Source organism: Peromyscus maniculatus, chromosome 20, assembly GCF_049852395.1.
Source record: "Peromyscus maniculatus bairdii isolate BWxNUB_F1_BW_parent chromosome 20, HU_Pman_BW_mat_3.1, whole genome shotgun sequence".
NCBI lineage: Eukaryota > Metazoa > Chordata > Mammalia > Rodentia > Cricetidae > Peromyscus > Peromyscus maniculatus.
The window spans coordinates 63,166,754-63,173,090 of NC_134871.1; positions in this window are offsets into that span (position 1 = coordinate 63,166,754).

Here is a 6,337-nt window from a genome sequence, read left to right on the forward strand (position 1 = left end):
TCCACTCTCTTTCTCTCTCCATCCTTCCCTTTCTCCTTCTTTCACGTACGTAAAAATCCAGTTGGTTTTTATTAGCAATCCTAGAATCAGGCAACATCCTCTCTAAGGCAGAATGATGAGTTAGACAGAGCAGGTTGACTCTCCAGGCAGAAAAGGGTTGAATGCAGAAACAGCACACAAGCACTAGATTTGCTTCAGATTCAGATGTCAGCTGACTTCCCTTGTAAGGACCATACAGAACTTTAGCATGACTGGTTTTGGTTCGGTTCTTTGGACCCAGTGTAAGAATTTAGAAAAAAAAAAATCAACGATGGCTTGCGAACATTACCCACCACCCGTCTCTGTACACACTGAAGCTCTGTTTCTGAGGAATGATCAGACCGTCATGTACATTTGCTCTTCTTTCGTTACATCCTGATATTTCCCTGCAAACAGCCCATCTTTACCTTTATTAAGATTGTGATGGCCATCTGTGGGGCTGTCAGCCCTACACACAGACCTGCTTTTCCACTGTCTAAGGACAGCTTTGTGATCTGGTGCTAACCAGACAGAGAATCTTCCCCCAAATGATAACTAACCCTAAAGACCTTTGAACACTCTACTACTTTAGAAGCTTCTTAAAACATATACCCATACACTTATAAAAGAGATTTAAATTGTGTTATCCTATAATTGGGGGGCAGGGCGCAACACCCTTAGACACCATTGGTTATGAAATGAAAAGCTAACTGTCAGGAATGAGTTTTCTATTTTTGAGTTGTTCGTCAGTGATGCCCTGCAGACCTTCAAACATTACAGGCTATTGTCTTGGCTTTTGCTTACCCTCCAGGACTTGATGGGAAATTCTTGTCTTGGTGACTTTTCTATTGCTGTGATAAGACACCAAGACCAGGGCAACTTATAGAAGAAAAGAGTTTGTGTGGGGCTCATGGTTTAAGGGTGTTGGAGTCCATGACCATTATAGCAGGAAGCAGGTATGGTGCTGGGGTGGTAGCTGAGAGCTCACACCATGATCTGAAAATAGGAAGCAGAGAGAGAGACACACACTGGGAATGGCTCAAGTCTGTTGAAACCTCAAAGCCCTAAGTGACACAGCTCCTCCAACAAGACCACACCTCCTAATCCTTCTCAAACAGTTCCACCAATTTGGGACCAAGTATTCAAAACTATGAGCTCATGGGAACACTCACATTCAGACCTGCACAGATCCTATACTTGAAGATGCCACATACCTAAATGGCAGGACATGGGCGTAGCAACCTGGAATATTCATTCTTACTGGTTAGCTTTCACAGTGCTAGAAGGTTCTGTGCATTCTAGTAAGCGAGAAACATCAGTCTTATACAGCTGTAGACCCTGTGAACTATAATAACAACTGGCCTGATAAGATATGACCACTGTACAATAATGACATAAATATTATAGGAGCAATCAGTCACTTTCTGATTAGATTTAAAACCCATTCTGTAAGAAGGAACCCATGCCTGGTATCATTAACTGGGTCCCAAACCCTGTGAATGGCTATGTCATAAGCCCTATTAGAGTGTACCTAGTATTATTTATTATTCTGCTCAATGGACATAGTAATAAACCGATCCCTAAGGTCTTATCTTTACACCCATAGATTAGTACAGCTTTCCAACCTCATCTTCTTTTTGCAGTAGATAGTGATTAATACAGAGACCAATAGCTGGTTAACATACAGAAAATTAGAAAATTGTGAAGTGCTCAGCTCTAAGTGGGACATTTATATCATGCTCTCTCCCCCAAAAGGCCCAGGCACCACCATGGAAGAGGGGGCAGGAAGAGTATAAGAGCCAGAGAGAATGTATGTTCAGAGCAAAACAGTCTTTTCAGGACACAACAGGGCGGTTGTATGCATGAATTCACAATGGCTGGGATTTCTTGCATAGGACTTGCACAAGATCAAGTCAGACAGAATCCTAGCAGGGGTCAGGCTCATGAAATCCCACCTTCTGAGGAGCCGTTGACTGTTGATGGTTAGTTGGAAAGCTACAGTAACTCTTTTCAGGGTTTTGAGCTCTGAGAGGCTATCCATACTCCAGTAGATAGTCCCACACCCATGTACATATAGGCAGTACTGAGTGGACTCAGTGGATATAAAATTGGGGAGGGAGGGAGGGAGAGAGAGAGAGAGAGAGAGAGGAATGTGTATATGAAGTTGAAGTTTTGGGAGTAGAGGAGAAACTGAGGGGGAGGAATGGAGTTGGATTGGCTCCACATACACTATATACTTGCATGAATATTAAATTGCATATTTAATTAAAGAGAAGAAAGTCTCCCAAATGTTTCTTTTCACATATCACATTCTGAAGGACAGTATGTTCCAGGCTTTGTGTGAGGTGCTAGACAGCAGAGCGACCCAAGCACAGGCCATCCACGGCTGCCCTGGAGGAGATGCTCCCAAGACAGGGAGTCTGCTTCTTTCCGGAAGATGTGAGTGGACCTCCCTTACGTTGTCTCTGTTATCTCACCCACTACTAGGTACCGATACAGTAAATGGGCAGAATTTTCACCAAGGAAAGTGGTCCTCATGATGCAAAGCCAATGGCAACTCAGCGCCGAGAGCCCTGGGTGCTGCAGATTCTGCTGTCTGATGGTCAGGAGTATATGAGAAGAGACACCATTTGCATTTTACTCTAAGCCTTGGTTTACGAAGGTGAAAACGGTTTAGAAACAGAAGTGACTAATGGGAGGGACTGATTGCTGGGACAATCTCTTCACTTCAGGAGGTTCCCAGCAAAACTGTTTCTGGTGATCTAGGTAGATCCTGAGTAAGGGTTAACCTATGATTAGAGTCAAAGCAAGTAGGATAGAGGAAACAGTTCAGGACTCCTGGGAACATATCATCTTTAATACTCACCCATGTTTTACAAGCGAGTAGCAACATTGCTTCTCATTAAGGGATTAACTTGTGACAGGTGCTTGCACAGATTTCTTGAACAAATATTAAATAAGGGCCTAATACGAACAAGGCACTGTCCTAGACTCTGGAGACACAGCAATAAACAGCAAAAAAGACAACATTCCTTCCCTCATGAAGCTTGCATTGGTTCCAGATAGGAAAAAATAAAAACATAAAGAATATGCTATCGTCTTAGTCTGTGTTAAGTGCTGTGGAGGGGTGATTCTCCGGTTTGCAAAGTAAGTTGGATACCATTGATGGACTCACCATCTGAGCATCCCATCTCTACCAGCTATGGTGCTCATAATTGTGTTGCTACCATGCTATTTGTATTTATAGACGGAAATACTGACTTTAGAGGTGCTAAATCATACCCCCACCACATCCCCAGAGCCGGTAGATTGCAGAGCCAGGGTCAAAGGTCACTCCTTCCATTTTTAAGTAAAGCTTCCTTTCCAAAGCAGTAGTTGTAACATTGACATCTGGGCTTTGGAGCCAACACTTGTGAAGAGACGTGGTTGTGTCTTGTTTCTCTTTTTTTCCTTGAAAAATAAAGGCATTTCTAGAGTTGTAGATTTCTACCTGGGTGGGGGGCTCTCCTGGACATGTGCATTGATTTGGCAATTGTTTGTCTTCACTTTGGTGAATCTGGACCATCTAAAAACCCACTGTGACTGGCCCAGGCCCCTCTCCCTGTGTAGTGCCCCTCCTTTTCTATTTGCCACAGGATGGCCCAATCCCCAGCAAAATGCTTTCCATTGGATTTTAACAAAGATAAATGCAGTACTGGCGACATGAAGAATGCTGAGAACGATTGCAGGCAGAGCTCACTTCTTGTCGTTAGTAGACTGAACATGTAAACAATCTTAAAAAAATACAAAAATAATAGTTGTTACAAAATACACAGTCAATTTTTGTTCAGGGTAGGGATGATCCTGGCTAATATTTTAATATGCTCTGTCTTTTCAGACATGTTTCTCTTTCCCTATAAAAATTAGGATCCTAGATTTTTATCGAGAAATCATTTCTATGTATGGCATGAATGCAGAATGGAGACCTGCGAGAAGGAGACTAGTAGGAGGGGGGATGGAAGGTAGGGTGTGATGACATTTTGCTTGTGCTCTAACAAATAAAGCTTGCCCGGAGATCAGAGTGCAGAGCTAGCCACTAGTTAGCCATAGAGGCCAGGCAGGCACTGATGGCACACATCTTTTATCCCAGTTCTTGGGAGGCACATGCCTTTAATCCTAACACTTGGGAGGAGGAAACAAGGAAGTGATATGGCTGGGTGGAGAGAAGAATATAAGGTGAACAGAGACAGGAGCTCAACCCCTTTCAGGCTGAGGAGTTGGCGAGGTAAGAGGTGGCTGTGGCTTGCTCCTTTGTCTCTCTGACCTTTTTTATTATTAAGACCAATTAGAATTCACGCTAGAGTAAGGAGAATGTATACAGTCAAAGTACTTAGTATGTTTGGAAGACATTATCTTTATGAAACCCATCACTATGTAAGATGAAAACACACCAATGAAATGTAAGTTAAAAACATTAATAAAAAATATCTTACATTACAGACTTCATTTCTCTTCTCTTCAGGAGGTATATTAGGACACATTATGTAGTCATGACATAAAAATGATAGCTATTATTTAACTATCTGCTTATCAGTGTCTATTCAAATTATCTCCAATCTTTCTTTGACAATACTGGAGTGAATATCCCTAAAAAAAGACCACAGAGTAAACCTGTCTTGAGATTAGCTCACAAATGCTAAATTCTTTGGTCAAATAGCATTTTAAGGTATTTGTTAGTCTTCCCAAATTATTATTAGAATTCTGTATTCCTCCTAATGAGATATGGCTGACTAGTCCATTGCAAAGATCTGCTTTGTTCCTGGCTCTGAGGCTCACTGCATGTCTGGGACTCTGAGCCAGCCAATTACCATGCCCAGGCCTTTGATTTCTCGTAGATAGGGTTCTATGTACTTGTGGTACTAGGTGAATAATTAAGCACCATCTTCTCCAAGTGTACAATAAATTTTATGTCCATGCTATTTATCTCTCCTTGAGTTGCTAAAGAATTAGGAAGGCCCTGGTCCAACCTCCTGGTTCTCATTTTCCGTCTCAGAATCACTCATTAGCCTCCCCAGTGTCAGACTACACCTGTGTGGCCTGACTCCTTCCCAAGGCACATGGCCAGGCAGAACAGTACATCCCTATGGATGCAGAGATGGAACTGAAAATGGGTATGTGACCCCAGCCTCTTATAAAACCATGCTTCTGGATTTTTTTATTTTTTTCTGGGACTGGAGGTGTGCTAGTTCACACTGGTCTGTAAAAGGAAATTACCAACCTTCTAATTTTGTAAATAATTTGTGACATGTGGCCATTACTGATTATATGAACTCATAATTAAATTATCTTGAGACAAAGAGTATAAAAGTTCAAAACTCACCATTTCCAGCTAGTGTGCTGTACGTCATATGACTATGTGCTTGAGGTTACCTGTGTGCCCCACATCTCCACGGCGGGAAAGCTGTGTGACAGGCTCCTGGGCATCTCTTCCCAATGCCACATCTAATGGTTTCGCCTCGGTAGGTTGGACTTGTCCTTGGGAGGTGCAGATGTTACTTTCCAGACTTTTCTCTTTTCCTGGGAGGCCATTTTGGTCATGGTGGCAGCTGGAACTGTTGAAAGGGGGATTTGTTTTCACTTTGTGGTTAGGCTCAGACCGAATGATCCTGCGGTAGCTGCTGGACCATTCTGGTCGTCCGGGGAGAAGGAAGTGAGAACACGCTACTGAAAGACAGCAGAGGTGAGGGCAGAAAGGAAAGTCTTTTCCCCCTTCTAGACTTTTAGGGACATTTTTTTTTCTGGACTCCCCTTCTATACAGCTTTTTGGAGACACAATTGACAAAACCGAAGCCACTTCTTTTTATTTGATTTTATTTTGGTGCTGGGAATTGGACTTAGAGCTTCCCACACGCTAGGAGAGTACTCTAAATGATTAGCCTAGCAATTAGAGTCTTAATGTCAGGTGAGCATTGGGTATTTAGCTGGATGAGAAACTGGCTTAACTCACATTAGATTTCTATAAGCCATGGATGAAAGCTTTCATAATAAGGTTTCTATGATGACAAAGATCCTCTCAGAGCTCTAATAATATAGGATTACAAAACTATATAAAAGAAGGGAAATCCTTAGCTAAATATTTGAATGCTCAGAGTTGATGTGTTTGAAGAGACATCGAATAAAAATATTTTATAGTGGATTCCTGGGGGGCTCTATATCTTGGTGAGGACCCTACTTAACTCTTTCCCACTGATCCTCTCAGCCCTCTCTTCTAGCCCATCTCCCATTTTCTTTCTGTCAGCCACTAATCTTTCTACCCCCAGTGGCCACATTGGTCTGTGAC